General features: G+C 38.1%; 1 protein-coding gene across 9 annotated transcripts in view; it reads right to left on the bottom strand.

Annotated features, from left to right (window-relative positions):
* Nucleotides 1-18,734, bottom strand: part of FARP1 (FERM, ARH/RhoGEF and pleckstrin domain protein 1) — a 144,763-nt gene extending 126,029 nt beyond the window's left edge. For 8 of the 9 annotated variants that reach the window (XR_015749909.1, XR_015749910.1, XR_015749912.1 and 5 more), the window contains exon 1: nucleotides 18,023-18,719. The gene's annotated coding sequence lies outside the window, so the exon portion shown is untranslated. Of the gene's footprint in view, nucleotides 1-18,022 lie in introns of all 9 variants that reach the window. The other variant, XM_087967300.1, reaches the window with a different exon arrangement.
* Nucleotides 18,735-19,050: the final 316 nt, after the last annotated feature.

Below are 19,050 nucleotides of genomic sequence, written 5' to 3'. Positions count from 1 at the left end.
TTACATCTTATATTAATCATTCAGAATGTACTTCTCTATTTTACTCTGGAATAAGTCCAATGGTATTCAGGGAAGAGTGATTTAAGCTTTCTCTTCTCAGCTAGAAAACTCCTCAAATTTGTCCCTTGTTGATAGTTCCAATAATAAGCTGCAAATGCAAGTGAGAGGATGGGTAGAAGTCTTTTTAACAAGGTTTATTTGAGAAGAGATGTATTACAAATATTTCAGCAATTAAACTATTTCCCATTTAGAACTGATTCATGGAAATTACAGTGGAAAAAATTGAATCTTCATTCATTCATTCATTCATTCGGGTCAACAGGCAGTTTTGTCACTTCACTAGTATCCACCTATCTAATGGTCTCCAGAATCTAGGAAAATAATTCTTACAGAAGCAGGACATGTACAAAATACTAAGTTTCTACAAGTGGAAAAGTACAAATACAATGTCTTCTGGTCACCAAAAGATAATATGAACTGATTACAAAAAATGATATTAAAGGCACGGCAACCAAAGCCAGACTTGCGTTGTTATATACCAAAGGACACAGTTTTCCTATAACCATTACAGATGTAATTGCCAATTATAATTTTAGCTTCAATAGTCATATTTATGAAGTCCTAAATACAGACTATGAAATTACAATAGAATATTAAGTAAGAAAAGTATCTAACCGAAATGACTTATTTCCAAGGTTACAAAGAAAAATAAGGAGGAACAAATATTGAACATAATAGCAAAAGAAAGAAACTATATCTGTTATGATTTAAAAAGCTACTGATTTAGTTAGTTTCACTGTCCAGAAACATCGTAAAACAAGATGCTGGTGAAGTTTTGGAACTGTAAAACTTGTGTCTCAGGTTCTGTTTATTGCTGGCATAAGAAGAAAGTAACTTAACCAAATGTCACTACCCCAATCTCATTTTATTCACAATACATGTACAGTCTCAACCATATTTTCAACTGGGAAACTGTCAGTAACTTAGACGAAGATAAATGCAACAATGCTAAGACATTCCTGGAAGCTTGTCACTCAGGTATATCAGTCACCAACAGGCACATAGAGATAAAAACCAGACACATTTACACACCATTCAAGAGACCATAAAAAAGATAAGCAGCAAATAAAACAACCAGAACACATCCTCTTCAGTGACCAACTGAATTAAGCAGAGATTAACACAGACAAATCATCAAACAGAACATATTCTTCAAGGTAGTTCCTTATTCAAGGAACTACCAAGAAGAAAATCACATCCCCAACAATGACAGTGCAAACTACTTTATATAAACAAGGAGTAAACACACACATGCTTGCAGTGATATTATCTGGCCGGTTATGTCTGCAAACAAACAACCAAGTTCAGAGAACACCAAGGACTTCACAGTTCAACCGTGAGCTACCTATTTTCTTCTATCGGTAACATATACAGTATATCAGTCTGTTTCTTTTGTTAGTTACAGAGTTGATCACCTGTGTTAACCAGAGCTGGCCCAGTGGATTCTGATGGAGGAAGAAACCACCAATACATTTTAAGCTAAATGGAAGCAGGGTTTCTCAATGTTGATGGTTTTAAGATGTGTGGACTTCAATTGCCGGAATTCCCCAGCTCACATGTTGAGTTGAAATCTATGTATCTCAAGCTGTCAGTATTAAGAAATACTGATTAACAGGAATGTATATAAATTTTCCATGTTTGGAAAATTGATTGGAAACATGCGGAAGAGGCCTTCATCATTTACACACATTGTGGATAGACAATGGCTAAAGTGATGATGTTGTAAATTTTATTTATTATTTTATTTATTAATTTTTCTGTCACCCATCTCCCCTATAAGGTGACAAGTTTGAATACTAATTTAGACTTAATGTATGTATTGTTTGGAGGTGTGGGAGTAGCCATTCTACATTCCTGGACTTCAGTCTGGCCTGCAACTTTCCATAGAACAAAAACCGTAGACTTTAGCTTGTCAACTGGAACATTCAATATGGAGGAGTAATTGCCTATTGCAAAATATTAGGCTCCCTTTCTTAATTATAGCATTTCAACTATATAAGCAATACGCTACCTGATATCTTGCATAAACTTTGACCTTCAAGTCCCACCAGACCTAAATGTCATAACTATAGCCAACCTTAAGGGAAATATGATGCAAATTATCTAAATGTCACCAAGTTATTTGAGTGAAATTATTTAAAACTGGAAGCTAAAAGAGTAATTTCATGCAGCAGTTTGTTTATATAAGAATAATAAAGATGCGGATGGGTCTTTTAAAGCAAATTTATTTTTATTCTGTCATAAAGATTACATGGATCAAGGCTATTTCTTCAGATGAATGGAATAAATTTATCTGTCAAAATACACATTTTTATCTTCACGGTAACGTAGTTTTATCTATGAGTAATCTTTCTTATACTAAAATGATCAGATACATGGAATATTTTTCTGAAATACAAACATGGTTAGAAATCAAAGAGAAATAATAAAAGAGAAATCAAAAAAGATACAAATTCTGGTAAGAGTTTATCCATATAGAGGAAATCAACTATCAGAGTAAGTCCATGGCACACATCCAAGCAATGTGAAGAACTGGCTATTCAACAGAAGATAGATAAAAACCTAACATTTATTAACTGAGCTTGTGTTTACACTCATCATGTAGGAACCAAATGTAAGTCTTATCATATTTCCCAGTTTGAGAATAGAAGACATTTTAAATGGTTAACATATTTTATGTCTATTTTTTAACCCTACCCCAATTTCCTAATCAATGCAGTAGGTACTGGACTTTATTATTATCTAATTTGAAATAATGTAGCATTGATAGAATGATTACATGAAGAACAATCTGCTCAACAGTTAAACAATTTTCGAGCTTACTGGAGGTAGTGATAGCTAAAATTGCCTTTTCTTGGTTTAAAGGGAACTAATTTATTTTATTTACATACTTCTAGAAAAATAATTTTCAAATCTGTGTTCACATACTGCTTCATGTCCTAATGATTTCAAATGTAAAGAACTACCATACTATATTATTCTCTTTGAAAAAATACTTTAAAAGACTTTAATTCTAAATTATCAATATTTTAATATTTCTTTAGTATCATATTTTGTTATAAAGTAAGACATTTACAGAGCTTAAAATGTTTAACAAAAAGCCTTTCATATTTAATTATAATCCAGTGTCATTGAGTTCTGTAGATCTCAGCTCCACAGGATCACTTGTTAGTGAGCTGGGCAGCATATAAATTTAACACATAAAATAAATAAACTCCTAGCTAAATGCTCTTGAGTTATACCCTTAAACACACATTTCCACTTTCAGACAGCTGAGTAATTAATACAACCCAAGAGCTACAATAAGCACCTTGCAGTTATTCCAGAATATGAGAAGATAGAGTCTTAGATACAATTTCAGCCAAACTTTTTAATTCCATTTAATGAAATTAACAAAAGCACAGATATATGAAAACTAACGCAGGCCCTATTAAAAATAAGATTCTTGTACCAGCTGGAAAATATAAGAGCCATGGTAGTGCGGTGGTTAGAATACAGTAGTGCAGGCTACTTCTGCTGACTGCTGGCTGCCTGCAATTTGGCAATTCAAATCTCCCCAGGCTCAAGGTTGACTCAGCCTTCCATCCTTCCGAGGTGGAGATTGTTGGGGGCAATATGCCAACATTTGTAAACCATTCAGAGAGGGCTATAAAGCACTGTGAAGTCTAAGTCATGTTTGTCTAAGGACTATATATAAGTCTAAGTGCTATTGCTATCACATTCACTCAGCTACATACTAGTTCTTGACTTATGATCATAGTTAAGACCAGAATTCCAGCTACTAAGCAAGCCAGCTGCCAAGTGAGTTAAGCCTTATTTTACAACATTTTTTGCCACACTTGTTAAATGAGAAATTCCAGCTATTAAGTGAAGCACATGGCCATTAAGCAAACACAGATTCTCTCATTGACTTTGTTGGAAGCCAGCTGGAAAAGTCATAAATGGAGATCACATGACCCTGGGACCCTACAACCATTGAAAATACATGCTGGTTGCCAAGCAACCAAATTGCAATGTGATTATGGGGGTGCTGCAATGGTTGTATGCATAAGGACTGATATTATAAGTTACTTTTTTCACTGCTGTGCTAACTTTGACTGATCACTAAATGGATGGTTTTTAGTAGTCCTTTAAAGTAAATGTCATGGAAAATAAAGGAATCAAAATTTCTTTAACAGTTCTCAATAAAAGAACTCATGACATATTTAAATAAGCAAGCTCATTCCCTAGGTATAATGTGAACACCATTCTTTAAGGCAAGAATATTTAAATTAAGAAAAAATAAATCAATTTCAGTTTTCTGCAACAATAACATAGGCTGCAAATTGTAGATACATATATTACATGATACCATACTAAAGTTTGGAATATAGACCTGGTGTCTTTCCAGAAGTGTGCTAAAGCACAGCAATCTGAAAAAGAACCCCAATGAAACGTATTAATTTTGAAGAAAAAACAAAAAGAGTCAAAACTTATTATTGGAGGCAATTCAAGACTATTTTCAATTTTGGAATACAAGAAAGTTGGCACCGTTTAGATTTTTATTTGGCTTCATTGCTTTCTACCATCAGTCCTTTTCAGCTTCTGATGGGAACAGCTATCCAATGTCATCAGGAAGGCTACATATTGCCTATCAAATACACAGATTTATTTAAAATATTGGTTCCACTCTGAAATGTTTGCCTTTATTAATTCACTCAAGTCTGTTGAAGTTATTTTAGTCTGCAGTTGCAAAACACTACAATAATCCTTAAGGATTAAGCAACTTAAAGGCTAAAAGGTATAATGTCAGAAGGTTGCATGAGCTATAGCTTATCCCTTCATTGCAGCATTTACAAGTCTTTTCCTAGGAATTCCTCAAGCCATATTTTGGAAGCTGGAAGACTATAAATCTCTTGCGTATTGTTATTTGTAAAAATGCTGTTCAGCCAACATAGGTACCTGAGACTGATGTTTTTCAAACTTGGCAACTTTAAGAAGTAATGAACTTCAATTCTCAGAATTCCCAAGTCAGCATGCTGACTAGAAAATTCTGGGAGTTGAGGTCCACCCACCTTAAACTTGCCATATTTTAAAAACACTGTCTTAGGCCTTTCTTAGAAAATAAAATTTTAAAAAATGAGACAAGCTAAGCTAATGTGGTACAAAGTCCTGGGTAGTTCAGAGCAAATAGAATGCAAACTCAGCTATTTGTCTTATGATAAATTAGTGATCTATTGTTCTCTATAGCCACCTCACAGACATTTTCTAGACTGCATGCTCTCCTCCTCCCGAGGACAGTCACTGTGGTTTTAAGATTTCTGTTATGGTTGCTAGTCCAAAAATTTGGCCTTCCCTTGACTATAAAAATTCAGGGAGCAAAAATTAGGGAAAAAATTAAGAGAAAATCTCTGCTCTCCTGTCCCTTTCGGTTTGTTTTATTTTACTTGGAGGTTCCCTCCTGCAAAGAAAAAAAAAAGACTGCAATGTATTCTCCTGCTTGGGCAGCGGGTTGGACTAGATGACCTACAAGGTCCCTTCCAACTCTGATTATCTGTTATCTGCAGGCTAACTCTGCCAACTGCCAGCAATTTGATCTATTTTTTAAAATAATGACCTTTAAAATGGTACTTAAAATAATTAAGATGTAAAATGAATCCATATTTTAAAATGTGCTAAATCTATCAATAAAGCTTGCGAAAAGATAAAAGCCAGCTACTAAACCCTATACTAGATATTATCAATTTTACAGCCATTTAAAAATCCTTTAAGTCCCATATAATTTTTTAAAAATATGTCTTATTGATATATTTTAATATACATAAAAAGTTCCATATCCCATATAATACTTTTGATGGGATACATTATTAATCAAGTGTTATGAGCATGGATACAAATGCAAATTTGGCTTTAAGACCAGTATTCACAGCCATCTGGCTAGGTTGCTCTCCAAATATTCTGGGTATGCTATAAGTCAATGAGAAACATAACAAACTTGGAAATTCAGTCCAAACAGGATTGTAGCCTTATACAAATCACTCTTGCTGGAACAGCGAAGCCATATTTGCAGCTAATTTTATGAGTTGTTTAAACTCTTTTTATAATAGATTATATTAAATGGCTAATGAACACATCTAATCACTCATTATTATTCTTTCTGACTGAAAAAGAAATCTATAACTGCATAGTAAGAGACATTGATTAAATGCTAAAAAAATAAGAGAAATAATTTTATAATTATTTTAAATTTATCAAAAAACGTTAGTGAAAAATATTGCCCAATTAGAGATTTTTGCTGGAAAAAAAATCAGTACATTCTGCTTGAGATACTTTAAAAGTAAAATCTATATCCTAAATGTTAAGAAAAGTGCCCTACTAATTTTTTTGTAAAATTCTGAGTATGGGTTGTACAATATATTGGCTATTGAAGTCTGATCTGATAACCCTGATAACAACTTCCCATTCACATACTACTCCTTTTCTGATCATGATAATGATCACTTTGAATATTTGGGTATACAAGAAGTGTATAGTTCAGATGCATATGTGCTATATGTAACTCAACAAAACGTGATACAGAAATTTGCTTTCTGCTTAATCACATTGTCAATCTATTTATTTATATATTGCTAAACTACTCTTAGTATGCATGTATGGTGAGCTAGAGATGTCACAGTCCACATTTGGAAAGTTTTTATTTATTTATTTTTATTTATTTATTTGATTTGCCAATTGTTTACAAGATAATAAGTATAAGTGTATACATAGTTGTGAATACATGAAATGGGTACATATTTTTGTTTATTTTATCTGAACTAGAACTAAAACTCTATGATTTCAGAATAGGTGGCTCTATTGCGCAAACTTTGACTTATATCCTGAAAACTAAGAGTCAAGTAGTAACAACTTGCCTTGAAATCCTAAAGCTACTGGCTAAACTGGGGGGAAGGGGTAGGATCTGGGTAGGCCGCAATGACAATGCATTTCCAAAGGAGAAAAAAAAAACTATGGTTAGGACTGACTCAAGGAAGTCTTTATCTTTACCTTGTTTGAAAATCCCAATGATTGATCTGGGCCTTTAGCATGCAAAGCATGTGCTCTATTACAGAGTGTGCTGTTTGGCCCACAAAGAAGCTACAGCATATACAAAGTACTGTATTACTTTCAACCAATCTTAAAACTTTAAATGTTTTCCTTTAAGTTAGCCTATTTGTATTCCTGAACAACCTAGCCAAGGAAATTTGATTCATGTATTTGTAATCTGATTAATTACTAAGTGATTACAAGCTAAATGTACATTGGTTCCAAGTCCTATAATAAATTAATATTTGATCACTTCTTTAAGCAGCATTTTTTTTCATTTTTTCCACACAAAAGATGGATTTTTCACATCATTCAGTATGGTTTTAGCAGCAACAGAACTATTTGAAAAGGCCCCAGTGGGCAAAATTCAGAAATCAATTCAAATTGATTTTCTACAAAAGAAAAAATAAGCCCAAAACTTTAATAGCATCTCACAATGTTTTAAAAATTAGTAAGAAATGAAGATCATCTTCAGCACTTCCTTTAAAAAATTCCATCTGGATTGATTTTCTATCCCATACAACAAGTATGGGAGTGAGTTTGCAATGTCCAATTTGGCAATCATATTAAGTATTTCCTTTTAATTTCTGGAAAATATGTTTTCCTTTCAAAATGTGACCTCAAAAAATATCAGTATCCTTTGACTAAACACAGCTGTTTCACACAATTATATAGAATGTTCTTTTTCTCAACACTTACAGTATAACCACTCTCTTCTTTAGCTCACCATATAAAAAATAAACACAAAAATTAAATGAAAAATTATTTTAAAAACCATAGGGAAGGGGAAAGTATTGTAAAATATAAATGGCAAAATGGAATGCAGATCACATCTCATGCATAATAGGTTTGTGAGTCATTACTTTCTGCACATATTTCCTTTTGTCCCATCCTTTTGTAAAACAAATTTCTGAAATATAATATCCTGGAAAACTTCCTTGTGGAAAATGATCCAAAACATCAATTCTTTCAAGTCTTTTCAGCTCTTAGGAAGCTACAATATTTTCTTTAGGGTATTCTAATTCATTTATATGACATTTTTTATTTTAAAAAAGTGTCTGGCACTATATGAGGAGGGTATTACTGTCACTCCATTTGGTTGCAAGAATAGTTGTCAGCTATTCGGTTGTTTGTGGCCCTAAGCCACTCTATGGATCAGTAACCTCCATGCGTCTCTCGATGTTAAGGTGCAGTCAAAATTTTTCACTTTCATTTTTGATCCTCAGGATTGGTCACTCCACGCCTTGCTTTCCACGAGCAATGTGTATCATCTGCATATTAGAAGTTGTGATAGTTCTACCATTGATTTTAACCCCAATGGTAGATTCTGCCAAATGTGCATTTCTCATTGTTACGAACTAAATAAACTCATTCGTCAATAACTATACTAGCTTACTTCAGCAGCAGGCTTGTAATCCTGCACTTCTGATTGGTCCGCGGATAAGCGAATCGTGATTGGCCAATTCTGGCTGACCTGATTGGCTGACAATGGGCCGTCGCTGATTGGACGCTCTTAGAGCGGTTACTTCAATTTCATTGGTTGTTGTGACAGCAGCCAGCTCTATAAAAGAGCTGCTGCTGCCCTAGTTGTTGCTCTGTTCTGAAGTCACTATTAAAGAGTTGAGTTGAGTCACTATCGATGCCTCGTCTCCGTTATTGCGCCCACTCCTCCAGATCTAACACTCATAACTATTTCTATGGACATGTTGGATAGGGTAAGTGACAGGATGCAACCCTGCCAAGTGGCTTTTCCAATTCTGAACTATTTTGTGTCTCCACACTCCGTTCTTACAGTGGCTGCCTGATTAAAGTGACTGAATGAGCTGGATTGCAAGCAAACAAATTAAACTAGGTTGCAAACAAAACAAATTAAAACTTTCTCATTTTAGTTAAAAACCAACCAAGCTATGTCATTTCAAGAAGAATGAACATATTACAGACTTCATAAAGTTATATGATCAACTAAGAACAGTTTTAACATATGCCCAAATAAATAGCTCAAGCTGAGAAAATTCATACTGTTACTTTAGGAACATTTTTACTAGCGTTTCTATTCAAAAGCAGACCATTAACTACCACTAGGCGCCAGAATCTTCAATAAATAAAATGCTAAATAGAAGTTGGAAGAAGCAATAAAAAAATCTAGAATTTTTTTTTATTCTTGACCAGATCTTTCAAACCCAATCACAATTAATGCCAACCAAGGGCTTCCTTTTTTAAAACTATCTCTTCAACTGAAATCCTTCAATATAATATAAAGAATTCTGAATTCAGATGTTATTTATTCATTTTAGTGAATGCAGGGTTGAAGCTTTAGTGAGAAAATGGAAAAAAGGTGAGAGGATGGAAAAGGCCACTTGTGTAAGAATTCAGAATCAACAAACCTTGCTCAAGCTGGATGGAAAGTTAAACTTGTATGATGAAGAGCAGACCCTCTAAGTCAGATTCTCAAAGAGTGGGCTACCAGCAAGGTCAATCAGAAGGTCTATCAGAAGTTACCCAAATTCACCTGCCACAACCACTTGCTACCTCAGTTGGAACTTTCAGCATTTGCCAACAATCAGCTGACTGTTGGCTCAGATGGGGCTGAAGCAGCAAGCCAAATTTCATTGTATGTGAGGAGGTCTCTAGCCATCAGCTGGCTAGATGTCAATGCATAGTGGAGGCTTCCAACCATCAGCTGGCTACAACCCACGGGGATTCTACCGGTTCGGCCCAGTTTGGGCGAACCGGTAGCTCCGAAGATCAGCTGTGAGCGAACTGGTTTGTTCTGACGATCAGCTGTTGGGCCCACCCCGGGTCTAGTTTGTGCTTTATTTCTGGGTTTTCCAGTTCAGCTGATGTGCGCCAATCCGCTGTTTTACATACAGGGATTGCAGCAGAAGGTGAGTTGCAAACGGTTGTTACACTGGTTGAATCCCACCCCTGCACTGGCCCCTTCAGCCCATCAGCCCCAACTTCAAACAGAAAATAACTTCTTAATTTTAGATTGTGGGATATAAATTTAAAGGGGTCTTAAAATGCAGGAGATGAAATAATATATATAAATGCAATTTTTCCAAAATTGTATTTAATGGTCCACAGATGCAGAAAGTTCCAATCACTAACTTGACTTATTGAGTTCAAAGGAAAATGAAATCCAATACATTTAACCTGGAGTCAATTTCCTGTCTATTGTCAAGATTACAACCATTGATATTCTGCTAAAATAGGATACTTGTATGTTGACATACTCATTTCTAGCCACAGCCTTACTGCCTCTTTGCCATAATTCCATTTGTACCAACTCCAGCCTCTTCCATTAAATAGCCAGGGTTGCTGTGACATATGAATTCTGGAGCACCCAAAAGAAAGGCAACAGCAAGTCAGCCTGACATGGGAAGAAAACCCAAAGTTCACATTCTGATAGTACTAAGATGCTAGTTTTCCTCTCTATCCCAGCAGCACACAATGTCTTTATTCAGTTCACCAGTATCACAGTATGCCATGGGAAAAACATTTCACCACTAATGGTAGCATACAAAGCTGTCTATAACATCTTGTAGTTACATAGCTTGCCAAAATGATAGTTGCTTCAGTGGCTGTTGTTTATAACTGTTTCTGTTGAAAGAAGTTTGGAATTTGCAGAAAATTATAGCAAGCCAGAGCAATAAATCAGTTCATTCATTAAGATTCATAAAAGATATGTGTTTGATTCAGGACCTCAGTTTACACAATAGCATGGGGAAATCAGCCAATTCTTCCTCCTTCTATAACTTCCAAACACACCAAAGGGATTGAGAAGGTTGGAAAATATCATTCCATAAATATTAAGTATGCTTTTTATGGAAATATGGTTACGCTCAGTTCAGCTTGGTTTCTTCTAGCTTCCAAGTAAGGAATACCAGTATAAAATCTCTGCTATCCTTTGTATAGTTAGAGATTTCCAAAACATCACAAATCAGTAACAAATATAACCAGGGTATAAAATGACAGTGCAAAAACACAAAGCTAACACTATCTGGGCAGTTGAATAAAACTACACCAGCACATATTTTGTCTTGGCATACCACAATTAAAAGGATGTTCTGGGCTACTAATCAGTTCTCAAATAATTTGGGAGTAATGTATCAAAAGCAGCACTGACAAAGGAGCAATGGAACTTTCAAATAAAGAATCATAGATTAACATATAAATTGCATTTTAAGAGTACAAAAACCTGGATTATTTGGAGGTAAACATTTCACATGTATCATACTGGCTAATGGAGCACTTAGAGTGACATCACCAGGCAAGAACACAAGTTTTCCAGAAAAAAATGTATAAGGAATGGGAAGTTAGTTATTTTAACAGGTACCACATCTATTTGGTGGTTCTTAAACTGAGGACAGGAGAATAGAAATTAAACATGAAAGCCTACTAAAAGGGAAAAAATTATGTTTCTGTTTAGATTTTAATAATAAATAACAGGAAATAACTGCAGTGAATGGGAAAAAAACTGAAAAATACATTAAGGTGACCATCAATGTTCAAGAATCTGACCATCTGGATTTATCCACATGAATAGCAAGTTAACATATACCAACTTTTAAAAACAGAAGAAACTTACTTCTGAAACATAACTAATCCATAATGAATGTCAGTGTGAATCATATTTGGATGATGCAAAATACAGGTCAATGAAAGGATGTTAAAATAATCCATTAAAATAATCAAAATTATAGATATATTTTCAACTATTTTCCAAGTCTCACAGCAGTTCACAGCATCAGGTCTTATTATTATCCCACAACATTTTCCACTAAATCTAACATTCCTGCTTCATGCAGGAAAATGTACAATTGTATTTGGTTGATCCTTTTTTTTTCAAAAGAGAGGAAATATAAAGTAGATGGGATGCAACAATTACTGGACAAATGTATTTAAAGAACTAGCTAGGAACATATTCTTCTGTATGCTATAATTAAAGGTAATGCAGTTGCTTCAGCTAAGCAATTTTAAGTCCAGTGAGAGTCATATCACTGGAAAGTTCATTTCCATGCTTCCCTCTGTGGAGCAGGAGCTGGGCTAAGAATTCCATTATATGCCTCCTGGCACTGCTCTTCTGTCTATTATGCATATACCGTACATTATTTAGAAAACATGCACACAGTCCTGAAAAAATACCTCAGTATCACTTGTTTGTAATGTCACTTGTTTGAAATATGGGGAAATGCTGAACTTATACACACAAGAGTGTAGGGAAAGATAGAGTTTCACTTGGATTGCCATCACCTCTACATAAATTACCAATATTGAAATATGGGTCATTAACTCTGTACTGAGTATGTAATCCCATGGTGGATGTCAGCTGTCATTTTGAATCCTCTAAGAATCCTAGAACAGTCCTTCAAGACTAAACATCAGCAGAATGAAAGTAACACTAGAGGGATATCTGTAGCATTCTTATATTTCTGAGGAGATCTAAATAAAAAATACTGGTTCTCATTAGATAACGATGGATTCATTTGAGCTGCCATTATTAGCAATAAGCTTGAAAATGGTTTTTAACAGTGAGTCTAATTGTCATGATCATCAGCCTTACATCAATAGTATGTGTACTGAATAGGAAATTGAGTGTCCTGGTCTTCCAAAGTTATACCAAATAGATGTAAATAAAGTAATGCAATTAAAAAAATCTTCACTTTCCTTCTATATACCGTACTCCCAGAAAAGATTAAGAGCAACTTTAAAACTTGTGGACTTCAACTCCCAGAATTCCTGAGCTAACATGACTGGAGGAGGAATTCTGGGAGTTGAAGTCAGCAAGTCTTAAAACTGTCAAGTTTGAAGACCCCTGATTAAGAGAGATGCAAAGTCTCAAGTTGAGTGGAGGGAAAGGAAGAAAAAGAAAAACTCTTCCCCACCATCTACACTGGTTAATCTAAGCCAGAAGAGACTGTGATCCATTAGCAGTTCTTCTATCACAATGTGGTGAGATAGAGAGACGGTCTTAGAGAAATTATGTGGAGACTGCTACGAAAATACAATCACAAGTAGTCCTCAACTTACAACAGTTCTTTTAGTGGCCATTCAAAGTTACAACAGCATTGAAAAAAATGACTTATGACCGTTTTCACACTTATGACCATTGCAGCAACCCCAAGGTCATGTGATCCAAATTCAGACTCATGGGCTTGACAACTGACTCATATTTATGACAGTTGCAGTATCCTGGGGATCAACTTTTGTGACCTTCTGACAAGAAAAGTCAATGACGAAGCCAGATTCTGTTAACAACCATGTTACTAACTTTAACAATTGCAGTGATTCATTTAACAACTTTGGCAATAAAGGTTGTAAAATGGAGCAAAATTCACTTACTTTTCTTAATATATTTTATTATATAATATCTATCTCTGCTTTTGATCTTCTACTTTGTACAAGGTTTATAAAATAACATTTAAAAATAAACACAGAAAGCTGAAGAAACACATATTGTACAATTAATATTATCAGGGCAACTTTTCATATGCTCATAAGATGCCACCTATACACCAATCCATCCTCAACCATTCAGTTTATTCAATTCCGACATTACAATAGGCTGTGGTTTGCTCCAGGGACAGAATAAAGCCCAAACAATGTTTGGATTTTCTAAGGAATTCAGCAATCTATAGCTAGTCATGATTTTCATCTCCTTAGTCTTGCTGTTTCTTCTGCTACTCTTGCTGGGAAGAGTAATGGTTTTAGGTATTAGTCATCAAAGCAGTAAGTGTAAGTCCATGTTTATGAAGTCACTTTAAAGCAAGATTCCAGTTCTGGATTGCTGGAAGATTAAATATTACAGTCAATGCAGATTCCAGTCCAATTAAACATTGAATTCAGCTACACTAATTAATTCAGTTAAGCTTCAGTTAACCCATGATACTACATTATATGTAATCTGATTATTTAAACATCAAGCTGCAGAGTAATATTTTTAATGTGAGTACATAACTGTTCACCATACTTTTACTAATAAAGCAGTTTGGAGAGTGTTTATAAACAGCATTATATTATTTAAATTGGGTTATAGCCAACAAATCTCCCAAGATTTGTGTTGGATGCTTTACAACAAGAATGCATGCTAAAAAGTTAAAATACAAATAACTAAATAATCCTAGGGCCTAAGTAGTTATCTTCTCATTCCCTGGAGACCTATTAATTTGAAAGTAACCTTGAGATCATGACTGAAAAGCTCATTACATTCAGTGTATCATGCTTAGGTTAAAGGATGTCAAAAGTAATAAATGCTTTTTTTTAAAGGAAGAGAATAAAAATAAACAATCTTTATTTTTCACATTTAAATTAGTATCATGTATGTGTGAACCTTCCAAGAGGTGCTTTGCTTCAATCATACCTTTCATAAAGCAATGCCTTGATCGGACTCTGTAAAGCAAAGTCCCTTCTGGTCTTCCAGAGCAGTGATCCCCAACCTTTTTTACGCCGCGGCCCGGTACCGGCATCAGCTGGGCGCCGCGGCCCGGTACCAGCATCAGCTGGGCGCCGCCATCTTTTTTTGATGAAAAAGTGCTTCCGGTGACCTCACCGGAGCACTTTTCATCAAGATGCCAGCGCTCGGTGAGCTTTTCCGGGTAGAAATGGCTTTCTACCGGAAAAGCTCACGAAGCGCTGCGCCGCCATCTTTTGATGAAAACATGCTTCCGGTGAGCTTTCTACCGGAAAAGCTCACCGAGCGCTGGCGCCGCCATCTTTTTGATGAAACGTGCTTCCGGTGAGCTTTCTACCCGGAAAAGCTCACCGGAAGCACGTTTTCATCAAAAAAAGATGGCGGCGCCCAGCAAGCCAGCGGCCCGGTAGGACTTGTTCCGCGGACTGGTGGTTGGGGACCCCTGTTCCAGAGGAGCCAGCATACAGCATGAAAGCAATTACTTTGCTGGCCCTTCATTGAGTTTCTGTATTTTGTCCTACAGACAGAAGACCTCTGTCTCTTCATCACATCCTTTCTCCCAAAGCAAATTCAATAGATTCAGTGGTTGTTCTGACTTAGTACTTCCTTGGTTGCATTTATATCCTATCTTTTCTGAAGGAACTTTCCTCAGTTTTATTCTTGAAACAACAATGCTGCGAAATAAGAGACTGACCCAGTCACATAGCAAATTGTACAAGGGAATTCAAGTCCAGAGCCACTTATTTTTTTCAAGAGAAAAAACTGAATTTGTTTCAAGAAGATTCAAAACCCGTGTGCATTTTGGCTGTGAAGAAACTAGCCTGCACCATTCTGGAAACTCTAGTCTTGTCTCGCTTTCAACCTTCTTTGCATCCAGTTTGTAATATTTGTGCCTTTCTAGATGGTTTGCCGTATGGAAGTATCCTACTAATGACAAACTGAAATTACACTGTCTTACTATCTAAATATATGTGGGAAAGGATTAATTCATGGAATGTATCTCTGACATGCGGCAGTCATCAATTATTAAGGAGCAGGGCTGCACAGAATGGCAAAATGTATGACTTGCATTCATAGAATAGGCATATCAAAGATAGTACAAATACAAGCACAGCAAATGTCTTAATCCAAAACATTCTAGCTATCCTAAACCTGTTCATTGATAGATGAGAAACATGAACTTCTTTGTACAGTTCTGCTACATAGAAGCCCCAATAAAAAAATAAAATAAATGACAAAATGTCAAGTACCCAAAACATAAGAATGCATTGATAACTTGCAAATGATACTAAATTACCAGAATTTAATTTTAAAAAAATCATGTTATTTCTTGTCACAGTCATTTTCCATTCTATTCATTTATCCGTAAACTTCCCAGAGTCACTTAGGTAAATAAAATATCCACTTAATCAGTTATAATTCATCAGGCACAGAATAATTGAGTGATAAGAAAACAGCTTATTTGTGAGGGATCTGAAAGTAGATCACCTAATTTAGGAGCAGTGTATCATAATACAATTCATAATGTCTGCAGTCCCACTTGGTGTCCTCCAGATGTTTACACTTCAATTCTTATTAATTCCCATGCAATCTAATAACAGGAGTTGTCCAAAACTTCAGAAGGGCATCAAGTTCAGAAGGGCTAACCAATGAAATATATTTCATTTTCACTGACATCTGAAATATATCCCTGGTTTAGATCTCCAGCAAACAAATATAGGTGTGTATTCTAGTCCACTGCATGCAATTACAAATTCTTCCATTTTGTAACTTCCACCATTGTTCTGCTCAGTTTTCAAATTTACAAACATCACTGGTATTAATAAATGCCTGATGCAAATATCAAGACATGATGTCTTTCACCAAATTGAAAGTTGTTGCACTTTTAATAGGCTACTACACCATTGCTTTCCCAGGGTAGAATGGTTTCATTTAAAGGAAAGATTTGGCTTCTGGTCAACCCCTTCAAGGTCAAGCTAAAGGTTTCAATACCAGAAGCAGAATAACCCAATGCAGCTCTTGCCTAATTATTAACAAAGTGGGCACAATCCACCAGAAAATTCCTCAGAACATCTGATTTATATTTGAGGTGTCCTGGCCCTAAACATCAAAAGCTTCATTATGTCAGAAGAATAATTTGGGGTTCTAACTCCAGCTGGGGCTGCGCAAAAATAAATAAAAATGAAATCCAGACAACTGTGAAGAAAGAAGAAATATTTATTCCTAAAAGCAAAACTGTTTGCTTTTAGGGGAATGCTGCAGAGAAATGGGGTACAGTAGATTTTGAGAGTGGGAGCTTGTCCAAGGTGAAGTGTCTCCGTGACACTTGAGGGGCATGAGTTTGTAGGTATGTTTACTCTTGTGAACATGCAGTTCCTGTGGAAGACCTAATCAACTCATGTTTGCAAACCTTATCCTTTGGTATGTGGATTAGCTCTGGGTAACTTGTTTGTGGTTTGAGGAAGTTTGCTCATTTTAGTTGATTAACTAAATTTCAAGCTTGCCTGTCAATTCTTCAGTGAAGACACTGATTCTCAGACCATTATGGAGTCTGTTACTATTTTAAGGGAAGATGGAAACAGTATAAAGAATAGAATGGATATAAAACTTCTCACAAATAGTATGTCACTTTGGCTTCTCCTGCCCCCCAGAAACACTCAAGTTCCACCCACCCACAGGATCTCGTCCCAAACTATCCACCCTTTACTTTGACTCTATACACAGCCAGTTCTCCTCAGCCCCACTACCTGGGCTACTTCTGCCCTTCCCACAACACGTTTTCCAGAAAGTCTTGATCAGCTCCCTTTCCCAGGGGCCACAGTGGATCTTTCACTATGACACCAGACAGACCCAGGTCTGGTTTCTCACAACCAAGACACTCTTCCCTCACCTTCCTTTGTGCCCAGCCCCACCTGACTGAGGAGGGTTGGGTGGGAAGAGTCGGGATGATTAAAGGTGGGTGTCTCTGCCTGGGGAGTGATAAGGTGTAATGGGCTTTGGCGGGGAGAAGGGGGCTGGGATAATGCCACCCTCTCCTCTCCTCCTCCTCCTTGCAAAGAGCAAAAGGGCGGGGAGAGCGAGGTCAGCGGAGCAGGGAGCGAAGGCCCTTCGCGGGAACAAGTTCCGAATCCCGAAGAAACAAAAGGCACCAACTTCGCAAAGTAGTCTTTGCCTACCAAGCCCGGGGCGGGGCGGGGATGTTCAGGAGAGCTGGAAAAAGACACCAACGTGTGTACCTTAGCCTGCTTAAAGCGGATTTCCAGGGCAAGAGATTCAACCCCCTCCACTACACACACACACACACACACACGCCGCTAAAGTGTCGCCGTCCGTTTCTCCCCGCCCCAGGCCCACGCCTGCCAACCAGCCCCTCTCCCCGCGCGCCCCCGGAGCTTTCTCCCCGCAAGCCAGCCAGCCAGCCAGCCGAAGGACGCGCGCGCGCACCCCAGCCGCTTCTTCCCATTGTTTCCAAGTCCTGCGCCCCCTTACCGTGCGCGGCACTCCTCTCGGGATTTTTCCCCACCTCTCCTTTGCTCGTTGTGGCGGCCACCGGCGGCGCAAACAAGTCGGCGTGGCGGTCTCTGGAGGGTCCGAGCCATTAAAAGGTCCTCGAGGAGACGAGGGAGGAAGGGGCGGATGCGACGGTGGCGGCGGCGGCAGCAGGAGGGGAACGGGGGCAATGCCGAGGGAGCGACGGGACCGAGGTCGCCATGGCTGAGGCGCGAGAGGAAAGCGAAAAGGCGCCCCCCGGCCAAAAGGGCGGGAGCGGGAACTCGAGATGTCCAGCCGAGGCAAGAGCGGGGAAGCGGCGCAGCAGCTCCGGGTTTGCTGTGGCTGTGGCTGCCGTCGCCTCCCGCTCCTTCTCCTCCCACTAGCGCTCCGGCCCCCGCCTAAAGGGGAGGCGGGGAGGGGAACCGCGGCGGTGTAGAGCCCCCTCCAGCGTCCGTGGGCGCGTCCTGCCCCCGCCACACAGCTTCGGCCCCCCGCCTCCGCCTCCTCCTCCTCCTCTTCTCCCAGAAGCACGGCGCCTCCTCAGCCTCGAAGGGCCGGGTCTTTCCCCGTGGAAACTTCCTCCTCCCGGTGGACCAAGCCTCAGGGGCAGCCCGCGGAGGGAGAGGAAGGGAGGGGAGGCGGGCGGGCCGTGCCGGCTCCGGAGGTCCTTGAACGGACAACGGTGTTTAAGTGTGTGCCTTCCCTGCGCAAAGAGGCGTGGCGGCGGCTACAAGTGTGCCAAGCTCTACAGTGGGGGCAGCGCGGGGTTGAATCCGGTACAAAGCGGGAACAAAGGGAAAACGGATCGGGACGGTCAGCGCGGGGGGCTCCGGGTCCTGCAGCCTGGCTGGGTACGCCACCACCCCAGGCAGAAACTCCGCACCTCCTCTGGAGAGAACCCGATCAAATTTTACTTCTATCACTGTTGAAAACCGAAGGTCGTTTACCCCCTGACACTCCCAGAATGTTACAACAAGGGGTCCAAAGTAGCGTATCTTTCCCTGGGTGAGGTTTCCCGCTTTTTT

This window comes from Notechis scutatus, chromosome 5 (genome assembly GCF_049901735.1).
Source record: "Notechis scutatus isolate UNSWTSFEM ecotype Mainland chromosome 5, rNotScu1.2, whole genome shotgun sequence".
NCBI classification, from domain to species: Eukaryota; Metazoa; Chordata; class Lepidosauria; order Squamata; family Elapidae; genus Notechis; species Notechis scutatus.
Note: the sequence above shows the minus strand (reverse complement) of the source record. Positions and strands in the feature narration are given on the sequence as shown.